The following is a 23,733-nucleotide window of genomic DNA, read 5'->3' as shown; positions in this document are numbered from 1 at the left end:
AGGTGAATTGAAGGTAGTTGTCCCATTAACAAAGCTGGTTTTGAGCATCCTGTACGTTATCGTAATCGAACAAAAGGAGAAAAATAGAAAGAAAAAGGCACAAGTCTGGTAGAGTATACATCAAACCGTGTGAAAGCCTATTTCCACATCAATAAGTTATAACAAAATGGATGCGTTTGTGATGGTGCGTGGTATCGACCAACTTTGGAGCTGCATTGAACTGAGAGATGTCTTACAAGGGACACTGGCACGCAGGCACTAAAACACACACACACACACACACACACACACACACACACACACACACACAACACCATACTACACCACACACACACATACAGAGGGTGATTTCGATGGCCGCAACAGCAAAGCAAAGCTTTGTCAGCACCACCAGCACCAGAAATAAAAGCCAACACACACACACTCCCCCACAAACATACACACCCACACACGTGGATATCTGTTACCGCGGGAACGTGGAAACAACAAACCCAAAAAACAAAACAAAACAAAACAAAATCAATCCAGTGGCACAAACTGGACACGATACCAGGACCATAACGCAGTTAGTTTGCCGAGGCTGTCGCTGGACCGGACAAGTGTGAATACTGTCTCCGCTCATTGTGTCTGATGTAACGCCACCCCTCGTGGGGGCAGACCCTGCCCAGGAGAGAGGCGTCGGCCGTAATTGCTAAGCCGCCACACCGTTGTTTGTTCCTTCGTGCCCCCCTGGAGGACGAATGGGCGGGACGTGTGCGTGTGATACGTGTCTGGTCGCAGTGGGCATCGATCCCTGTTGGGTATACCCACCACCCTTTCTGGCTGTGGATTCGGACGAGGGCTCGGGTAAATTCCGGAGGCTTGGAAGAATCGGGGACTGGCAAACCTTCTTCCACTCCCACCCCCACACCCCGTCCACTCACCACCCCTACACCCTACCTCTGTGTGTGTGTGTGTGTGTGTGTGTGTGTGTCCTTCTATCCACACCCTGTCAATTTGTGCAACAAGTTATTTCTGTATGGTGCAGAGTGCTGTACAGCCGTTCCATTTCTTTAAGGGTGGGGTGTACGGTAACTTTCAACACGCTCGTTAAAAGATTGTTTACTCCATTCCTCGATGGCTTCACTTTTTAAGTGTTACTTAAACTGCCTTCAAAATGTCTTTGCTAATCAACGTTACACTCTATTCCCGTGATCCCAACAGTAGACCACGCCAAACAACTCAGGCATCCACTACAATGAGAAAGTCGGTACGGCACTAATGATGGCGGAATAAATCGCGCGTAAGTAAGAGGATCGTGGGCTGTTAACTGAGCTCCGCCAAACTGTCGCCGGAGACAAATCAGCGGAGGCGACAAATCAGCGGGTAACATCGTGCAAACTCACGTCTCAACTAGATTTTCTCAAACCTAGCGATGGTTCAGTCAGCACAAATGTGGGAAGATGTTTTTTGTTTGTTTGTATGTTTGTTCTTCTTAAATAAAAATATAAAAAAAGTGTGCGGCGAGTGCTGGTGGTATTCGGGATGCTGCAAAATGTAAAAGCCCATCAGAATATACCTCTTGCGCTTTAATTTGTGCAGAGACGATCAGACATTCTTTCGACCAGATATTTTAATAAACATAACAGATATAATAGATGACTCAATTATGAATGAACTGTACGAAACATAATTTTCTTTAACATAAATGAAAATCAAAATAGATAGAAAAATAGATAAACATTTGTGCTTTTGTTTGCGTGTTTGTGTGTCCACGCTTGTTGGTGTATAATTATGTCGTATGCTTGGACATAAAGCTATTCTTTTTAGTAGCACTTCTTAATTTTTTTGTACTTCAATACTGATTTTGTACAGACACATTTTTCTTTATTCTTCCGTGCATGCCCATAACTCGGTACTTATATACATATGTACAGATATATGTGCGTATATAATCTTATACATATAATTATATACATACATATATATATAAACTATATGTATGTGTGTATATATACAAGTGTGTGTGTGTGTGTGTGTGTGTGTGTGTGTGTGTGTGTGTGTGTGTGTGTGTGAATATACCTGTCATTGTAAACGCCACGAGCTCCATGTCTGGGAGGTGTCAGCGTCGATCTGCATTCTTGTTACTTTTATTATCATCATCATCATCATCACCATCACCATCATCATACCATTATAATCATTATTATCAAAATGGACGCTGTGTCCATCTCGTTATTACACAAGTGATGCCAACTCTTTTTGTAACAAATCTCAACGAGCACACGAAAGAGAAGAAGCTTTTCCTCTCTCGTTCACATTCTTACACTCGGTCCCCAAACTTTAGCTTGACACTTTCTGTGAAGCGCAATCAAATGAAGAAAAAAAAAAACAAAAAAACCTTGTCCGTACAAGAAACCACCACGCCGTCTCCAGATCCAATACGCATACAAAAAGAACATCCGCCTCAACAACTGACAGCAGCAACGAACGATAATTACGATGATAATATTGAAGAAAAACAACAAGGAAGAAATCCAGACCAAGAGGTCAGAAGGTCAAAGAAGGTCAGAAGACTGAAATGTTACCGTTTCTCCCAAGTATGATAAACGTCTGGCCAAGGTCCCCCGGACTATCATTCAAGAACCTTTATGGTCGCCAGAGGAAGACAGATGAAGTAAGGAGACTCAGCATGCACTTGTTCCAGCACTGTCATTCAGTTCCACTACTCCCCACAACCGCAGGACCGCAATATGGAGATGAGCTCGCCAAATTTGATTCAGGGAACAAGGTCACAATTTGATTTTGGGGACAAGGTAAAGGAAGGATGCAGTCCAGCATAGTCATTATCTGCATCTGTCTCTCTCTTTCTGCCCCCACCCCAACCCTAACGGCACTTCCCCACCCCCACTTCCCACCCCATAGTGCCCGTCTGTCTATATCCATATCCCCTGTCGCTACACTTTCCTCTGTGTGTGTGTGCGTGCGTGCGTGTGTGTGTGTGTGTGTGTGTGTGTGTGTGTGTGTGTGTGTGTGTGTGTGTGTGTGTGTGTGTGTGTGTGTGTGTTTTAAATTTTATCAATATTATCAATATTTTGTTGTTATTGTTGTTTTCTGTTTTGCTTTAGCAACTATTTCACTCAAAGCACTCAGGTGCAGCATTGTAAAATGTAAAATTTATCCTATCGCGTGTTACTCACCCTCCATTTATTGAACATCTTGAAACAACGGCAGATTGGTAAGTCGGCCAATGTTCAAATATCTTCACTAAACCATTCCTTCCTTCCTTCCTTCTCTCTCTCTCTCTCTCTCTCTCTCTCTCTCACACACACACACACACACACACACACACACACACACACATATATATATATATACACACACACGCAAGCACGCACGCACGCACAGCAACAATCAGAAACGCCACGAAGGCTGTAGAAGTACCTCAATCCCATCTATGCGACTGTCTTCTGCCATCAGCTTCAGACTTTCAATGATATTGTGTTCCCGACTTTCAAACGCTTCACTATCGGCCGCTGGCTTTTCTCTGTCTCTGGACCTTGCACTAGGAATGACCTCCCTCTTTCGTGACGTCAAATCCCTGCACTTCGCTCTTTCAAGCCTGGCCTTGATAAACCCACCTCTTTCCAAAACAGACCCCCCCCCTGCCCCCCCATCCCCCACCCCCCACAAAATTTCTTTCTCTCTCTCCATTCATAGGTTCTCCTTATTTCTACATGTATTTATGTACTGTCTTTCGTCCCTTTGTTTGCTTTTTGGTGTGTTTTTTTTTGTGTGTGTGTTTTTCTTTCAGTTTCAGTTTCTCAAGGAGGCGCCTCTGCGTTCGAATACATCTATAAACGCTACACCACATCTGCTGGGCAGATTCCTGACCAGCAGTGTTCCAAAGCGCTTTGTTGGGAGAAGAAAAGATTCAGCGCTAAAAAACTACATTGTTTACCATTATTGCCAGAAAGCCAGAAGAAAGAGTTCCAAAACAAGAGAAGCAACTTTCTAACTGTTTTTTTTTTTTTTCATGTCTGTTTAGTGTTCTCGTTTATGTTCAAACATTTTCTCATTTATGAGTGAGAAGCTGGAGAAGAGTTCTTTCACAAGCTGACTATTAAACCTGATCAAGAAATATCATTAAGGTTATCATTACCATTATCATCACTGGTTAAAACAAAAAAAGATGCTCAAATACATATGGAAGTTCACACACACACACACACACACACACACACACACACACACACACACACACACACACACACACAATCAGGTTTGCTGTGATAATCAAAGTGTGTTCGAGTATGCAAGCTCATGTGTGTAGCTTCAGTCTTAAATCGTTAAAGAACGATGTATTTCAATGGAAGGAGGGAGGGGTGTGCTTGGAGAAGAACGGGGTACAGAAGGAAGACAAGAATGAAAGAAATGAGAGCAAAAAGAATGAAACAATGAAGAATGAAATAGGAAATGAAGAAAGAAAGGGCGAAAAGAAGAAAAGAAAAGGACAAAAGAACGAATTAAAGAGAATGGGGTGGAAAGGAAAATAAAGATGGATTGCTAACACAGACCACTTTTCATTTTGCATTCGAACAACTTTAACTCTGGCCACTAACACCTCAACATCCTTCACCCAGCTCTCCCACATCCCACCTCACACACACACACACACACACACACCATCTACACAAGCATCACAATCCCTGCCATCACCAGTGATGGCCGTAGGGGGTAAAGGCGGCATAGGGAGAGTTTTGTTTGTTGTTTTTTTCTTTCCTTTTTCTCTGTGTGTGTGTGTGTGTGTGTGTGTGTGCGGCGCGCGCATGTGTGAGTGTGTGTGAGAGTGTGTGAGTGAAAGAGAGAGAGAGTGTGTGTGTGTGTGTGTGCGTGCGTGCGTGTGTGTGTGTGTGTGTGTGTGCGTGTGTGTGTGTGTACAGAAAAAGAGTAGGGAGGGTGATAGGCGGAAACTCTATTGGCCTTTTCAAGCTAAATAAAACAAAAACTTTTTTTTTAAATAAAAAAAGAAAAAAAGGTAGGCGAAGATGAAAGAAACGGGCTTCCAACATCACCCGGCACTTTCGAAATACATGGCAGCTTTAACTCCCTGAGGCAGAGGGGGGAGAGAGAGGTGAAAGAGAGAGAGGGGTAAGACAGAGACACAGAGAGAAAGAGATGGAGAGACAGGGACAGAGGGAGACAGAGAGAGACGAAGCCAGAGAAAGAGACAGAGGGAGAAAGAGACAGACCAACCGGCAGACAGACAGACACAGATAGACAGACACAGAGAGAGAAGCTGATTTTTTTTCCCCAGCAATAAACTGTAGTTCACACACACGCACGTTCACACACACCATTAATCAGAGACAGAGGCAGACGGGCAAGCAGAAAGAAAGAAAGAAAGAAAGAGAATCCCCATCCTTCCTCACGCTCCCCCCACCTCCCACAGCCCCTACATCTTCCCCAGCAAGTAGTTCGCTGTACATCCTATTCGTTTCACCCAACAGCTCTGTTCTGCTCATCTCAGCAGCAATAGAACAAGAAACACGCGCAGAACGATATGACGACATGCTGTTCGTCATTCCTTGCCTTGCTGTTATTGCTGTTCTTCGTGTTGTCACTGTGGTCGTTATTGTTTGGTTGGTTGGTTGAATGCTTGTTTGTTTTGCTTTGTTTGTTTTTTGATTCGATCACAGTGAATTCACTGATGCGATGGCTGTAAAAGGCCTTTACCCCTTTTAAAACACTATGACTTCAGTACAGTAACAGTTCGTAGACCACTGCTCTACGCACAATGGGTCCGAACTGAACGTGCACTTCATGGATCCGCACTGTTCATTATATAAGGCTCGACGATGACAAAGGTTAACTTGACGAAGTGAGTGACTGGAGTACTGGAGTCTGAAGAAGAAGAGAAAACTGTTGACAGACTACGCATTTCTGAAAGACATCAATGGAACGTGACGGAACTACGGGGGGCTGACAGGGGGGTGCGTGGGGGGTGAGACGGGTTGGGGATTGACATGCACTCACCTTGTGAACACTACTCACACCGTCCAGGGGGGACACGTTGTGGAAATTGCGCGTGTGTGTATGTTACGTGTTGTGCTGTGTGTGTGTGTGTGAACCCACACCGGAGTGCTTGTTTTCTATTCAAATATGACAATCATGGCTTCGATTTGTGCCGACATACTAAAAATGAAATAAATAAAACCCCGTTCCTGAAGGAAGAAGCGGCCCTGTGCGTCAGTGTGTGCGAGTGAGTGCGTTCCTGCTTGCGCGCGCGTGTGTTTGTACGCTCGCGTACGAGTTTGTCTTTGTTTTAGTGTTCAGATATCACCATGAATGGGAGAAAGAAAACAGCTATGTGAAAACAGAACCTTGTTCTTAAAAAAAAAGCAAAAACAAAAAAACAAAAAAAGAAAAGCAAGCTAATGCTTTTAATGGAAAGAGAAGGATGGGGACGAAGATGAAGAAAGAAATAGCAGGGGGGGAGGGGGGGGGAGGAAGAAGGAAGGAAAAAACGGAAAAGCACAACCAAAACAAAAATATCTTATTTATGTATTCAACAAAAATAAAAACAGGAAACAACGAAGCTAGCAAGGATTACGATGGATTTGCTGACAAATCCCTTTTCTTCCTTTTTCGAGAGCCTTTCACCATTTCTTCCCCCCTATCTTTTTTTTTCGAAATTTGTAAACACACTCGCAGGCACACATACACACACTCGGGAGTGAGTAGTGCAACATTTGTATGGCTAAATTACAAGTTTTTCCTCAAAGAGAGACAAACGGAAACAGTTTAGGTATGAGACAAACAAACAAAAAGACAGAAGAAAAGAGCTCATCGCTTCAAACAAACACCGTTTCTTTCCAAGCCACCCAAACCAGCCATCTGTGTGCTCTGTCGATCTGGCACCGAGCGGCACGTGCCGGCAGGGATGCCGTTCAATCACCAGCCACGGTCTCTTTTTATGGCGGTGAAGTTTTGTCAGTGTTGCTCAATCGACAAAACAGGCTTCTATGACACGTTTATGAGACTAGTCAGTCGACGATATTCGGAAATGCCAAGTGGTCTTGGAAGGCAAGAACGTTGGCGGCGGTGATGGTAATTCTCGGCCACTTGTATTGGTGGGGGCAATGATCTATATGAAATCGTTGTAGCAACAAGAACTGCAGCACCAGCACCAGCAGCAACAGCAGCAGCGATAGTAGTGTGAGTGCCAACAATAGTAGTAGTAGTAGGTAGCAGCAGCAGCAGCAACAATAAAAACACTCGGCAGCAAGAACAGCAGCAGCAAGAACAGTATCTGCAGCATGGGTACTATAGTATTCCTTTTTTTTTTTTTTTTTTTAGAACACCACCACCACCAGCAGTCATGGGAACAGGGGCAGTAAATGCAAGGAGGAGTAGGAGCAGGAGAAAGAGGAGAGGGGAGGAAAGCGGAAAGGAGAGGACTGAAGGAGCAGAAGAATAAGGAGGAGAAACAGAAGGAAAAGGAGAAGAAAAAGAAGCAGCATCAGAAAGAAAAGAAACATAATAATAATAAATAAAAAAAATTTTAAAATGATTCGGAAAGGGGGACGACGAAGTAGAGAAAAAGCAAGAGGGGGAGGAGAATGAGGAGGAGGGGGAGGGGGGGAGGAGGAGGAGGAGGAGTAGAAGAAAAAGAAGAGGAGGAGGAGAAGGAGGAGGAAAGGAACTTCATTTCATGTTGTTTCCAGCCTAGAGACCCAATGTGCCATCTCAGGGCTGATTCAGGGCTAAAAAGAACAAACAAGAAGAAACATCAGCAATATAAAACCTGTAGAAGAAGACGAAAAAGAACAAGAGGAAGAATAAAAACAAGAAGAATAGTAGCAGGATGGAAAACAACGAGAAGAGCAAGAGCAAGAAGACTGTGTTAACAAGTAGGGATTTTTCCTCACCTATATATTTTTTTTTCTAGCTCATAAACGCCCGATTGCCTGCCTACAGGTCTGTTTGCTCCCATTCTCTCCCATCTCAGACTATGTGGGGGGTCTGTTTTAATTCCGTTCTGTAGCCTACTTTAAACTAACTGCGCACTGGTCAGCTTGCCAAACATATCATCATCTCGGCTTTACTGCGCGCAACAGACCAATACATGAGCTTAATTAGCGCATGCGCGCCTGTTCTATGCGCGTCGTATCTAAATAGGTAAAAGAAAGATGGGATAGGAGGAGGGGTGGAGAAAGAAAGGCTGACAAAGTGGGACAGGGACACAGACAAGACAAGACAAGACAAGACAAGACAAAATCTTTATTAACGAGGGTAATAGATAAGCAAGTAACATGCTTTTTTACATCCAGCCCTCGCCCTAAAGAGGGAATAAAGCTAAAAAAGCGAAAATGAGCACAAAATCAAAACACAATCAAAATATACCATTATTTCACCATTCAAAGCCATTCCACAAAAGGAAGAAGAAGAGAAGAAAAGAAAAGAAAAATCATGAAACACACACACACACACACACACACACACACACACAAATGCACCCACTCAAGAGAGAGTGAGAGGGAACCCACAAATTGTCAGAGAGAGAGAGAGAGAGAGAGTGAGTGAGTGAGTGAGTGAGTGTGTGTGTGTGTGTGTGTGTGTGTGTTGTGTGTGTGTGTGTGTGTGTGTCTGTCTGTCTGTCTGTCTGTCTCTCTGTGTCTGTGTCTGTGTCAGAGAGAGAGATAAAGAGAGAGAGAAAAAAAGTTGTGTGTGCGCTTATGAGAGCGTGCGTGAGTTCGTTCGTTCTTTAGTTTAGCGTCTTTTCACTATCAGTGATATTAGACAGAAAAGGTTGAAAACTACCAAAAAATGCATAAGTAACATGCAATTACATTTAACAGTAACAATTCAATAATGATAATAATAATCAGAAACCATTAAAACAATTCTGAAGTTCATTAAAGGAATGTTGAAATAGGGCTATGAAATAATGCCTGTGAAAGTTCGACCATAAAAATTTCGTCAGAAATAACTTTCCAAAAATCATCTGCATGATTGTTATTCTCTTTGAAATACTTGGGCAACGACAGTGAAACAAACAATAGTGCTAGCTGAACTTACCACAGATGCATGTAACATTTTCACTACACTTTGTCTTCAGCGCATCAAGTTTTATACGGAAGAAAGTAGAGGTTATTAATCTTGTACTGCAAGCTGATGGATTCGGTATCTTTTCTTTAATAATATTTTCGGGGAATAATGTCACTTTATGTTTTAAAAACTTTTCCTTCTATCGGTTATGAAATCGAACCAACGCTGATTTTTCTAACAAAGTGTATGCCTCTTTTACAGAAAGACGGACATGTATTTTTGTCGATTTTTTCTTAATCTTGTGCTCCTCTTTCAGCTGCTTTATCAGCAGTTCTATTGCCAAGAATGCCCATATGAGAAGGCACCCAACAAAAACTCACCTCAGTCCCTTTAATCCCCAAACAGTGTACCAAATGATTTGCCTCAATAACTGTCAGGTCTTGTTTCAAGGCTAAATAATTCTAGAGCATAAATTACTGATTTGGAAAAAACAGAGAATGCTATTTTCGAAAAAAAAAACTATTTCATGGCTCACTTAGTAGTTCAGTGTTTGTATAATAGCAGTTAGCTCGGCCGTGAATATGGAAAGATGTTTTCCAATAAAATTGATTAAGAAGAGATCCATCTGTAAATATATGGAGATGATTCTGATATTTTTCTGCTATATGAATTCTGGCAGTACTTGTCGTGATGTTGATGTCTTCTTCCTTTTTTGTTTCAGAATAACTGATATCAAAATCTGCTTTCAACATTTCGCAAAAAGGAACAGGAGTATGATGTGGTTTTGCAGCTAACTCTTTCATGTTAATATCAGATTCTTTTAACAAATTTGAAACGTAAGATGCTACTGTTTCTTGTGATGAAATGGCTTTAGCTCTTTTAGGAAAATCAATGTCAGATCTTACTGTCAGTTCATCAGCAATGATTTTTTTTGTCATTTAAGTGTATCTCACAGCGAATTTTGCTGTTGCTAACTCACGATGTTCATTTAAAGGAAGAATTCCGGCTATTTTGTATGTTTCCTGGTTGGATGCATGAGAGGGCACTCCGAGGGCAATTTTGATAGCCTTACAGTCTACACTTTGAATCTTTTGTAATAGATATTTAGGTGCACTGAAAAATATTTCTTGTGCATAGGCTATCTTAGATCTTACAAGGGCCATGGAAAGATGAATCAATGTTTTTGTATCAATTCCCCTGGGTAAGCGACTTATATTTTTCATAAAACTGGTACTTTTCCTTGCCTTTGTTTAGATGTAATCAAAGTGGATGTTCCATGTCAGCTCTGAAGTACGATAAACACCTAAAAACTTCACCACCTGTTTATAATCAATGACGTCACCAAGTAATTTAAAAATGGGTATGCTGGATGGGTTACCACCTGAATTAAACAACATCATGCATGTTTTCTTTTCAGCCGACAAAGCTAGACCATTTTCAGACATATAGTTACCAAGGTTATCAAGATCAGATTGATACAAACAACGCATGTAATTCTGTGCTCTTTGTGAGGCTGACTTTTTTAGATTGACACCCATCCACATACATATATCATCAGCATACTGTACTAAAACTACACGATTTGACAATGCCTTTGGGAGATACTGAATAAGAATATGAAAGAGAACAGGGGCTATAACTGAGCCCTGTGGAATTCCCATGTCAAGTTTATGTGGCAAAGAATAATGTGTTCGCACCCTTGCTTGAATAATTCTATTAGATAAAAAGATTTTTATATACCCATAGAGATTGCCAGATATTCTACGGGCAAACTGACGTTTTATTTGAGTTGTAATCTTTACTAGGTGTTCGACCGTTGGTCATCCTGTTCTAAAGCCAGCCTGGTTCACTGGAATGATATTGTATTTTTCACACTAAGTTATTATTCTCAACAGGACTGTCTTTTCCATCAATTTACTTACATGCGAGGTCAAAGCAATAGGCCTATAGCTATTTTTATTATGTTTGCGCTTTCCTGCTTTAAAACCGGTACAACTACTGATGTTTTCCATATCTGTGGTACAGTTCCAGATATCCAACATTTCTGATATATTTTGTGTAGGAAAACGATACATTTTTTTATATGTTTTAGCATCTCATTAGATAGTGCATCGATGCCAACTGAACTTTTTTTATTGCTAAGGGAAGCTATAGCGGTTTGTAACTCCTCATATGTAATAGGAGAATTAAACCACAAGTCATTTTGCGGAATGGGATCACTGTATAAAGCACTATTTTCTTCTCTGTCTGTGTGTCTTTTGCACGCAGGTGATAAGCCTTCGTATTTGCTATTTTTTACAAACATTTCAACAAAGATTTCTGTCTTTTCCTGATCTGACAGAAACTTGCGTGCTTGAGTTTGTGTGCGTAAGTGTCCCAGTATAATTATGTGTATATGTGAGGTGGGATTTGAGTGTGTGATCAGTGAAGGACGGTTGGATGCGTGCACTCGTGCATGCGCGCTTGACGTGTGTGTGTGTGAGAGAGAGAGAGAGAGAGAGAGAGAGAGAGAGAGAGAGTGTGTGTGTGTGTGTGTGTGTGTGTGTGTGTGTGTGTGTGTGTGTGTGTGTGTGTGTGTGTGTGTGTGTGTTCGTGCGTCAGTACGCACCTGTGTGTGATGGGAAGAAACAGAAAAACAGACAAGCAGGGGCAAACAGAAATTAACACAACATAGAGACTGCGCTTCTAAATCTCCAAAGTACATTTCACCAATGATGCAAATAATAATCATGAAACAATTCACAAGACACAAATAAACATGCGTCCAGGCAGTAGCTCGGCACACACATGCAGAAAATAAAATTCGCAAACTAACAGATCCATGGCTCGCATTAGGAAGACGACCAGATGCCGATAGCACAATATACCTTACATTACAGCTTCCAATTTGCAGGAAAGCCCGAGGCAGTAAAACGCAGACCGCCAGGCTTTTCATGAAACACTATGTTGCCATTAATGCTCACTTCCCGGAGGTTTGCTGCGCCATGGCTTTCATGTTGTCCGTTGCTGTGAGATTACACATTTATCTGGCAGATTTGTTTTTCTTTCTGCATTACAACATGAGGAAGAACGGTTATAATCACGTCAGTTTTTTGAGTGAAGGGAAAATGCCCACTTCCAGCGTTTCATGAGGCTTTGTTGGTGTGTCCATCCGTGCATCGATGTCCGTGCTTGCACATACATGTATGATTGATTACACGTGCATGAATAAGTACATACACACATAACACTCGCACACATATACGCACAACAAACACATATGCAAAACGTACATACATACATGCATGTTTGCATATGCACACACACACACACGCACACACACACACAGGCATTCACATAAACACAAATGATACAAACACAGGCAAACATATATTTAGGTGCACTGTACGTGCACATAGATATACACACACATGCGCGCGCGCTCACATGCACGCTTACAAACGCACACGCATGCACACACGCACGCACGCACGCACGCACACACACACACACACACACACACACACACACACACACACACACACACACACACACTTGTATATTTACAAGATTACAGGTCAGTGACACACACAAACACTACGGTCTTGATCTCTCGACAAACGCGGAAATGTGCGTGTGCGCGCGTGCGTGTGTGTGCGTGGGTGTGTGTGTGTGCGTGTGTGTGTGCGCGCGCGCGGAGGGGGGGATCCGCTTGGAGCAGACAAACGGTTACCTTTTGAGAAACTATACTGCTGCAGGCAAACTAGTTTCTCCATCCACACCACACACGCAGGGAGGAGAGAGATCTCAGCGTGGCTGTTGACGCTGGCTGCTGGATACCCTTGCAGCCTTCCAGAACCACACACGCACAAACACACACAGGCACTATCCCTCTCTCTCTCTCTCTCTCTCACACACACATACAAAGGCACGAACACACAAACACACAAGTGCCTTGTCATTGGCGGCTACGTTCAGAATGACAACAGGATGCGTACTCAACAGGAAGCGTACATTGCTTTGTATTGTTGAAAAGTGGAAGGTGTTGAAAGTGAAAGGATGAGGATAGTGCAGGCTATTATTGTGTGCATTCTATTGTGCCAGCTTCACTGTGATGTGAACTCTACTGTGACGATATGAATTTCCCCTGGTGCGTAACTGGAGAAGCCATCACAGCGCATCTTTATTCCTTGTCCTCCTTTCGCTGGTGATGTGAATATATTTTAGAGCGATATACTCCGATTAAAATTTTCAGTCTAAGGAAAGGACAACAACATATGAAGGAGATAGGGGGAAAATATGCATGTACTATCGCAGTAGCATTTGTGATGTGTTGTATTCGTAGTCTTCACTTCGCTGCGAATGAATTTCATTGTGAAATATTTTGATCAGAAAATGGCAGTTTTGAATCCGTAGCAAATGCTGAAAAATTAAAAATCCAAGCAAAAACAGAAGATACTTGGGATTCCATCAGCTGTGAGAGTCGAAGGTAAGTGCTTCACGTTACCGACGACAAAAAATGATGAGAAGGATGGGGGAGGGGGGAAAGGAAGGATGCACAGAAAGAGGAAAAAGAAAGAAAAGAAAAAAGTCTCACCTTATGCTGCGAAGATACGGGAAAACAAATGACAGAATGAAAGAAAACAAACAAACAAAGGGGGAGGAGACGGGGGGAGGAGGGGGGAGAGAGAGAATGAAACGAGCAGCACGAACATACGGTAGACGCGATTTCTCTATCTCCTTATGTGTGTGTGTCTGTGAGTGAATGAGTATATGTGTGTGTGTGTGTGTGTGTGTGTGTGTGTGTGTGTGTGTGTGTGTGTTGTGCGTGCGTGCGTGTGTGTGTGTGTGTGTGTGTGTGTGTGTGTGTGTGTGTGTGTGTGCAAGCACGCGCGCGTGTGTGTTTGTGCACTGCATAAATGAAACTGTTTCTCCAACCTTTCACCAACTCCAATTCCCCCTGACTGCCTCCCTTCCTTCCTTCCTTCAGGAACCTCTCTTCGCTACAGACACAGGTATGTTTATGCTACCTTAGCCTTTCTACCTAAGCAGTTGGTCTTCAGAAGTGAAGCAGACCCACTGTCCTTCTTGGTGTGAGGTTTTAAACCCGTGTCTCCGGATTCACCGTTCTGAAAACAAACATCTGGACAGTTGCCCCTTCTGGATGCAAAGGATAGAGAGAGGAGAGAAAGAATAATCTAAAAGAAGACTTGATTACTTAATTATATATCTAATTATGCAATAGTTAAAACACGTGTACATCGATATGGTTCCTTTCCTTTGATATCACGTCTGCCTCCTAACCGTTGCAAAATCAATACCAACAAACCCCACCTCCAACATCACCACAACAACAACAGTCATAATAATTATAACATATTCAGATTCAACCAGCTCAACGCACTTTATGATAATACGCCAGACATTAACCACAACTATGACGCACCCCCACCCCCCCAACACACACACACACACACACACACACACACACACACAGAAGAAATAGATATAGATCCCGCATAATATACAGCTAAAGGAATGGAGTCCCTAAATTTTGTAGATTGTTTGAAAAGGATTATTTTTTATGTTTGTTATCACAGATGTGAGAGTCTGTTACGACAGACTGAAAAAGGCAGTTAAAAATCGTTGTTTGCGATATATATAAAAAAATCAATATATATTTATATACAAATTAGGAACACAGTAAAATGTAACTAAATAATTGAGTGGGTAAATCAAGTAAGTCAACAGATAAATGGATAAGTAAATGAATGAATAAATGAAAAACGCCAGTTTTATCCGATTACCCACAACGAGACTCGTTACCTGCACTCGAGAAATATGTGTGTAGAGGTTGGACGGTTGGTGGTTGGGACTGAAGAAGTTTAAATACGACTGTTAAGTCCTCTCTAGATTTTGGGCAAACACACTATATTGGTTGGCAGCGCATCGATGGACAAAGAATGGCGTTACTTTTATTTAACACCGGCTGGCTCGTTTATTAAATGGTCACAGTGTATGTGCACGTCTAGAGTCTACGACTAGAAAGCGAATGGGGGGAGTGGACCAGGGGAAATGGGGGAGGAGGGGGTGGGGGGGAGCGTAAGGATGACTGAACATTTTGAAATGAAGAGGGACATCACCGCGTGATAGCAGTGTTTGTTGTGTTACATCGTGTTTTATACTGTGCAGTATTGTATTACGTTGTGTGACCTTATCGTTATGACAGTATTCTCATGTAGAGGAGTGCCTCGCTTCAGCACAATGCCGGCTTTTTCCTTTTTTTTCTTTTATCCTTTTTTTTCACACTCCCCACCCCATCCCCCACCCCCAATCTGCATGTGTATGAGTGAATATCCTCTCTAAATGTGTATCTGCATTTCAAAGTAGTGTTGTTTTCCAACGAATTTTGCAAAGATTTCTTCTAGGGGTGGATTCGATCACGTGCGTTCATGCATGCTGCACTGACAGTTAGCATCTATCATACCATTATGGTCTCATCCAATAAACCTTTCCTATAAAGAGACATGGGAATCGACCCCACAACCTTCAACTACGCGAGTCGAGGCGTCCAAATGACATTATGGCAATTATGATTCCCAAAGGCTGCGAGATACACTTTTTGAAACTTTGTTCAAGAGCGGCCAACAAATAAAAGCACCAGGCAAAAAATAGACAGTCGGAAATGAGAGAGGGGGCGGGGGGGGGGAGGGAGATTGGGGGATAGAGAGAATGTGTGTGTCGGTACTGAGAGTAAGCCATCCATCAACCATAGTGGTTAAGATGGGAGATGTTACGCACGGTGTGACCGTGACGATAGAATGCCCCACTTCAAAAGGAGGAGACAGACAGGCTGACAAGCCGTATCTGACTACCTGACTTGCCTCACAACGTTCATGACTGGATCAGACGGGAGCTGATATGTGGTACATTGCACACAACATAACAGGGCAATCACCTTTTTGAAGCACGGGAACACACGCAAGCACGCACACGCGAACGCACACACACACACACACACACACACACACGTATGTATATATACGCGTGTGTGTGTGTGTGAAACATGCACGCTACTCTCTCACATACACACTACTCTCTGTCTCTCTTTTCATCGACCTACCTACAATTACTTTCAAATTACTTTGACTCTCTCTCTCTCTCTCTCTCTCTCCTTACTCATCAACCTACAATCGAATTCTTTTGATTCTCTCTCTCTCTCTCTCTCTCTCTCTCTCTCCTCATCGACCTACCTAGAACCATTTTCAAATTCCTTCGGTTATCTCTCTCTCTCTCTCTCCCTCCCTTTCTCCCTCCCTCTTACACCACTTACACGCCATCTGGTTCCCCTTTGGAAACGGGGTTTCTTTTAACTCAACCCCCAAAAGTCTAACGGTCAAAAAGGAAAGCTATGTGAAGAGGTCCCTGAACACCGTCTGCTCTGCCAACAGATGATGAAGACACCTCTTGCAATGGTCAGTGCGTACTTTACTTTGACCGAGGGATTAAACGAATGAACGAACTTTTTTTTCTTTTCTTTTTTTAATATTGAGTGGGGGAGGCGGGGGGGGGGGGGGGGGGGGCATAAGCAAAAATTCCCTTGTTTTCGTCCTGCCCTTTGGAAAAGTGAAAAGCAAACACACAACACAAAAGCATTACATTACTTCGATAATTTTCAAATTTAGTCAAAAAACGATGAACGAAGTAAATTATGTACATGCATGCATGTTACTTTGAAAGAGAAAGAAAGAGATGAGAGGGAAACAGAGAGAGAGAGAGACAGTGTGTGTGAGTGGGAAAGGGAGATGAAAGGAGGGAGATTGAGGAGGAAACGGGACGAGAGAGAGGGACAGAAAGAGAGAGTGGAGAGTGAAGGAGTGTGGATAAATGAGAGAGAGAGGGAAAAAAAGAAAAGAAAGAAAGGGGGTGGGGGCAATGAGACAGACAGGGATGGGTGAAGTATGTGAAGTGAGGGGCTAAATGACCTTCGCTCTAGATCGAGTTGTCTCAATGTTTAACAAGAACAAACTAACAAAACAAACAGTGCTTCTAATGATAATCCCTTTCCAACTACACGCCCACGCTCACCCCCATACACACCCCCACAACCACCACCACACACACAAAAAAGACAGAAAGAGAAGAATAACAACAACGAAACAAACTACCACACAATTTCTCTTCCTTTCATCGCCTCTTTTTCCCCCCCTCCTCCACCGACATATTCCCTTCCTGCGCGCAAAGGGCATTGTCCACTGCCGGCCAGCTTGTTATATATTAGTCTGGCGCTGAATCTCCTCAGCCTGTCAACAGCAAGAGCTACTAATCTCCTTCAGATCCCACTGTTACGTTCATTACCGGGCCCCCTTTGCCATAAGTGGGAAACACTCGTGGATTCCAAACAGTTCCAACTTCTCGAGTGCCCATCGTGGGAAACACTTGTGGATTCCAAACAGTTCCAACTTCTCGAGTGCCCATCGTGGGAAACACTTGTGGATTCCAAACAGTTCCAACTTCACAAGTGCCCATCGCTGGGGACACTCGAATCCAAGCAGCCCACCTCTCCACTCGAAAAACACCTCAGAATTCCTGCCTGTAACACGGCTCGTCAAGTCCCGAGGTAGACGTATCATGATCAATAAAATGACTCTCTCTCTCTCTCTCTCTCTCTCTCTCTCTCTCTCTCTCTCTCTCAAAATATACATACATACATACATACATAGAAAGAGAGAGACAGAATACATAAAGATTTTCTTTAAACCATGTACTGCCTTAGGAGAGCCCAAAACGACGGCGTCAAGGATTTAGTTGGTAAAAAAAAAAGTGTACTGGCTAAATCCATAAATTATTAAATCGCCACGCTGACATTCTGGCATTCTAGGACTGACTCCACGCAAAAGAGGATGAAACGATGAAAGGATCCAAGGCTTACAATCACGTAATTCTTTGCGTTTTAACGCAGACATACATTAAAACGGAAGCTGGGAATCTCTCTTTTCCCACGCTTTTTTTTCTTTTTTTCTTCTTTATTCTTTTTTGTGATAAAACGATGAAAAAAACAAAACCCAACAAACTTGAAGCTTATCTTTCTACCCTCAACCAACACACGAACATTCGACTCTCTCTCTCTCTCTCTCTCTCTCTCTCTCTTTATAGGGATAGATAGATCATTCACACATCCCAGCAATACCAAATGGATGATATTCCAGAACAAATGCCTCACAAAGATATTCACCATTTGCGCTCACTTTTGATAACACACAGCATTGAATCCTGTCGTTCAAGAACGGAGGGAAAAAAACTGAGAGTGAACAGTCTCAAAGAACTGAGCGAGCCACTCCTCTTCACGAGAGCTCCACTATAAACAGACCAGGATTCGTGTCAGATGTGAACAGGGAAACTGCACTGAGCTAGACACTGTCCAGGTCTCCCTGTGATAGAGGGGGAAACGAATCCACAGTTTTGGTTTACAGAGTGATGTGAGCTTGTTCCCCACCCAGTATCCAACCCTGGCTTTCTCTCCGACTAACGACATAGGTCCTAACATCACGTCAGGAAACGAACACCACTATCAATAATCTTCTTTCTAAATAACTGGACTCCTAACATTTGGACAACGTCGAGAACCGAATACCACCATCAGTCATCTTTCATAATTAGGTTTTGGTGACCACCCCCACCCTCTGTCCCTACCCTCCCTCCTCGCCAAACCGGTTTGTCGGTACGTTTGTACATTAGTCTCTGTGGTTCCTCCTTCCTGTCTATGTACACTCTTTGCGACAATCCTCCCTCAACTGCCTGTCTGTCTGTCGCCTATTGTCCCTGGTATCAACACAAGGTCGGGCAGGACGCAACCTTGCCATTTATCTTTCATCACTAGTCTCGGTGGCTCAGGAAACGCTGGCAGTGGCACTATCACAAGCATCCGATGTACAGAGGGCCATACTGTAGATACAACGTGTTCGGAACGTCAATCCAGACGTTCTCAGATAAGGCTGGGTCAGACCTCGGATAAAACCTCGCCCTTATCTTTCAACAGTCGTTCTTGGCTGCTGTTCAGAAGAAAAAACAAGGAGAATTAGCGTCCACCAGAAGTATCGCTATGTTTGCCGAGACCAGTGTAGACATAAACTGTTTGGGCGCCTGATAGAGGCAATGTAGTGGGACAAGAATAGACTACATGGAATGTATTTTATTCCTTTGCAAAATAACGTTAGGAGTGAGTGTTAATGTCCTGTTACATACAAATTAATTCTCCTTTGAGAGGGGTGTATCTTGCCAACAAGTACGAAAAGTAACATTCTTCGTGTTATTTGCTGTTAGTGTTTGAAAACGTAATGGGAAAAAAAACCCATTCTTTCCGAACAATGTATCTGGACACAGAAGATAAACATTCTCTTAACGATTTCTCATATGTGTAAGTGTGCACGGCAAACGTCTACGCGTGCCGCCCCCCCCCCCCCCCCCCCTCCCACATACATACACCACTATGTGCGTGACCGTAAGCAAATAGTTAAAATCTTAATCTTGCGAGTATGTTTGCGTTGTAGCAAGACGTCTTAATAAATAAATAAATTGAAAAATGTTCATTCATGAGGATGGTGCACGTAGCGTAAACGTCTGTTCGGTCTTCCAGCGTAGTGACAGGGTTTACTTTCTTTTTCAATATCCTCTAAAGCAGTCTATAGCCTTTGTGTAGGAAGAATACGGCATTACTGTAGTCAATATCATTGGTCATTATTACAACAACAACAAAAAGTATCGGTTTAAAACAAACATAACAAAAAACGGTAAAAACAAATACTGACACCAGAAAAAATCTTTTTTTAAAGGTGTATCCTCCGGTCACAAAAAATAGTTATATCTGTTCAGGTCACAAAAAATACACGTATCTGTTCAGGTATCAAACACTGAGATCCAGAAGGCACGTGTTTAATCAATAGCCTCGCCCGGTGCTTTTAATTAAGGAACCGCTGTTGCAACTGCCCGAATTACTGCATCAGTTCACCACTGGCCTGTACGTATGATACGTCTCCGTGGCCACAGCTCGTTAGTCCCACGACCTGGTCTTCCCGAATCCCATTCATTTACTTCTTTTAGCAGCCTTTTGTATGCCACCACCTGTATAATATCACACTGTGTGTGTGTCGGGGGGTGGGGGGGTGCTTGCGTGTGTGGGTGCGAGTGACAGAGAGACAGAGGCAGAGAGAGAGAGAGAGAGAGTGTGTGTGTGTGTGTGTGTGTGTGTGTGTGTGTGTGGAGCATTGTGCATGCGTCCGCGTGCTCGCGTGTGTTTAAATGTGTGTGTCTTGTGCGTTGTACGTGGTGTGTGCGTGCGTGCGTACGTACGTGCGTGTTTGCGTGCGTGCGTGCGTGCGCGCGCGCGCGTGTGTGTGTGTGTGTGTGTGTGAGGCTCTTCCTCTCTTTCCCGCTTGGAAAGGTTAACGATCTGTATGAAATAAAATAATAGGAAAGTTATCTAATCATATAAACTTTCTTAAGCTGCCCTTTTCTGTATTGTTTCTTTGTTATAATGTTTTCACTTAAGTTGTTATGGATGCAATCCGTTTCCCTTTTTTTCACCTTTCTGAAATGGTACATGGCTATTTAAATGTCAATACTGAAAAGTGTTCTCGTAATATTCTCCCACCCCTACCCCCACACCCCACCCTTCCTCCAAACCACTCAGCCCCCTCCTCCTCTCCACACTGCAATTTTACGACGTTACCACAATACCGTGCCCTTTTTCCTTATTTTTTTCTGTTAGCTTCTTTTGTTACGGAAAAGTAAACAACACTACAGCACACGCTTTGCGAATTGACACAAGAACATACCTCTTTTATCGTTTGTATTGTTAATATTAGTGAGAAAGGCAAAGAAACAGAGAAAGGAGGGAGGAAGGGAAAGAGAGAGACAGAGACAGACAAAGGGAGGGTGACATACAGGCAGACAGACAGAGAATAAGGAATTTGAATGTTGACATAATAACCCTCATTTGTATTTTCAACCCCTCGGGACATCCGAAACTGTCACACTTAAACTGAAAACACAAATGTTCCCGGGGACTAGCCTCTCTCAGGATATTCAAAAACCCAAGCAGCCTGGTGATCAGCCATGGCATATTTCTTTTTTTTATGATTTTATACATAATGTCATGGGTCAGAAAAAGTGCAAAACACCTGGACAGAACTCCGTGCTGAACGAATCTACAAGCTGTTGAAACAACTCGCAGTAGCAATAGCTAATGATAGCAGATCAATAAAGCTATACCACTCAACCGTAGCTGCACGTAAATGCAGTTATACCACTCAATAGTAGCTACAACATCTGTAGCATGTAAACGCAGTTATACCACTCAACCTTAACGACAACAGCTGTGGCATGTATATGCAGTTATACCACTCAACCGTAGCAACAACAGCTTTAGTATATAAATGCAGTTATACCACTCAACCGTAGCAACAACAGCTGTAGCATATAAATGCAGTTATACCACTCAATCGTAGCGACAACAGCCTGTAGCATATAAATGCAGTTATACCACTCAATCATAGCAACAATAGCATATAAATGCAGTTAGACCACTCAACCGTAGCGACAACAACTGTATCGTAGCGACAACAGCTGTAGCAGGTAAATGCAGTTATACCACTCAACCGTGGCAACAACAACTGTAGCAGGTAAATGCAGTTATACCACTCAACCGTTGCGACAACAACTGTAGCAGGTAAATGCAGTTATACCACTCAACCGTTGCGACAACAACTGTAGCAGGTAAATGCAGTTATACCACTCAACCGTTGCGACAACAACTGTAGCAGGTAAATGCAGTTATACCACTCAACCGTGGCAACAACAACTGTAGCAGGTAAATGCAGTTATACCACTCAACCGTTGCGACAACAACTGTAGTAGGTAAATGCAGTTATACCACTCAACCGCAGCGACAACAACTGTAGCAGGTAAATGCAGTTATACCACTCAACCGTTGCGACAACAACTGTAGCAGGTAAATGCAGTTATACCACTCAACCGCAGCGACAACAACTGTAGCAGGTAAATGCAGTTATACCACTCAACCGTTGCGACAACAACTGTAGTAGGTAAATGCAGTTATACCACTCAACCGCAGCGACAACAACTGTAGCAGGTAAATGCAGTTATACCACTCAACCGTGGCAACAAAGTACCGCTGCAGCAAAAATGGGATGTAGCGGCCATTGTCAAAACCAACTTTCACATGTGCTCACGGTTTGTTTGTGTTTATGCTTAAACGAAATGCTATCTTTCAGCAGGCGTGAAGCACATATTCATTATCTCCCCTTGGTCTGTGTTCCTTAGTTTTTGCATTGCTCGAAACACTTCGGCAGATCTGTTTTCGACAAAGCACAGCACAGCCTGGTGAACAGGAACCCAGTTTCATAAATCAAATACAACTTTTTGATTTAAACATCACAGTAAAACTGGGCATGGATTTCCGCTACTAACTGCGTTTAGATAATTCAAAGTATGTACTTACGTCAGAGGGAGTATGATTATCATAGCAATTATTGAAAAGGGAGGATCGGATTTTTCTTTTTATCAGGAGAGATGGTGTTGGTGATTAATTTCATCGTTTCTCCCCCCCTGGCAACTGTATCTTTCCCTAAAAAATAAATAAATAAAAACAAAGAACATATTTTTAACCCCCACCCCTCCTTCATCTGAAGCATGAAGCTATACAACTTGTATGGCAGGAAGATGTTAAAATTTACTGTCTGTGGATGACACAACAGAGTATACTGACTTGGTAGAACAGCTGCATAGTGGGATGAGTGACGAGACGTTTCTGATTTAAAACAAACATATATGTGAAAACACATGCTGGGTTACACAAACGATCTTAGCTGTAGCAAGTTTGCTTAGGGTTAAGAATTTTCCTACGTCTGTGGAATCAGCGTAGACTAAAGTGTTTAACTCGAGGCAAACTTACAGCTGCCAAGACAGATCGCTTATGCAGCCTAACCCCGGGATTTACGGATGAAATAATCACAATATATTCAACTTTTATATGTTTAACCTTTTGTTAAGAAACTGTACGTTTGTGTTGAATTTAGATATAAGCAAACAGATGTACACCACACGACAGTCTGGATCTTGAGGTGTATTTTTCTTTTGGGATGTATAACCACTGAAAAAAGCAAGAATAGGACACTCGCCAAACTTTCACTCGACAAAACAATTGTTAATATTCACTGTTCTCGAAAAATTTTAAGTTTCTACTGGGTAGTTCAATCCATTTCTTCAAGATAACAATGAATGGAATTTGATTCTGTTAGAAACTGCTGATTTTTTTCTTGATTTTTTTCTTAAAGGCAAAATGCTCCGATGGTTGTTCTGTTTCTTTTCCTTAACGCTATGGGGAATGTTCGTCTGTTTCTAGCACGTCTAGTTTCGGATTGTAATAAACTAATCATGTGCGTGTTGGTGGGTTTTATTCTCTGATGTTTTCAAAGTGCCACTCAACTGACAGAAATGGAATACAGATGGTTTACTATACCATCAAAGTTTTGAATGATGTCATGTATAACTTAGATGTAACGTATAACACTCACATATACTTGATTTATTTTTTTGAAATATACCATGATTTCCAAGGCATATTATTTTTTTTCCAAAGAAAAATTCCTGTTTTGTTTCTGGGGGTCTTTCGTTTCTACAAGAAGTTCGCATTATTACACAACC

At 42.5% G+C, this 23,733-nt stretch overlaps 2 protein-coding genes across 4 annotated transcripts in view; one reads left to right on the top strand and one right to left on the bottom strand.

Moving 5' to 3' along the window:
• The window catches only part of LOC143300768 (RAB11-binding protein RELCH homolog), a 186,568-nt gene that overhangs the window by 118,246 nt on the left and 44,589 nt on the right, over window positions 1-23,733 (bottom strand). The gene's annotated exons all lie outside the window — the stretch shown is intronic.
• LOC143300512 (uncharacterized) overlaps window positions 1-23,733 on the top strand; it is a 133,991-nt gene that overhangs the window by 97,751 nt on the left and 12,507 nt on the right. Inside the window, exon 1 of one of the 2 annotated variants that reach the window (XM_076614244.1) lies at window positions 12,809-13,498. The exons of the other annotated variant lie outside the window; for it this stretch is intronic. The gene's annotated coding sequence lies outside the window, so the exon portion shown is untranslated. Of the gene's footprint in view, window positions 1-12,808; window positions 13,499-23,733 lie in introns of those variants that run through there. 2 annotated transcript variants of the gene reach the window in all.

The sequence above is a fragment of the Babylonia areolata genome, chromosome 26, assembly GCF_041734735.1.
Source record: "Babylonia areolata isolate BAREFJ2019XMU chromosome 26, ASM4173473v1, whole genome shotgun sequence".
Classification (NCBI taxonomy): domain Eukaryota; kingdom Metazoa; phylum Mollusca; class Gastropoda; order Neogastropoda; family Buccinidae; genus Babylonia; species Babylonia areolata.
Note: the sequence above shows the minus strand (reverse complement) of the source record. Positions and strands in the feature narration are given on the sequence as shown.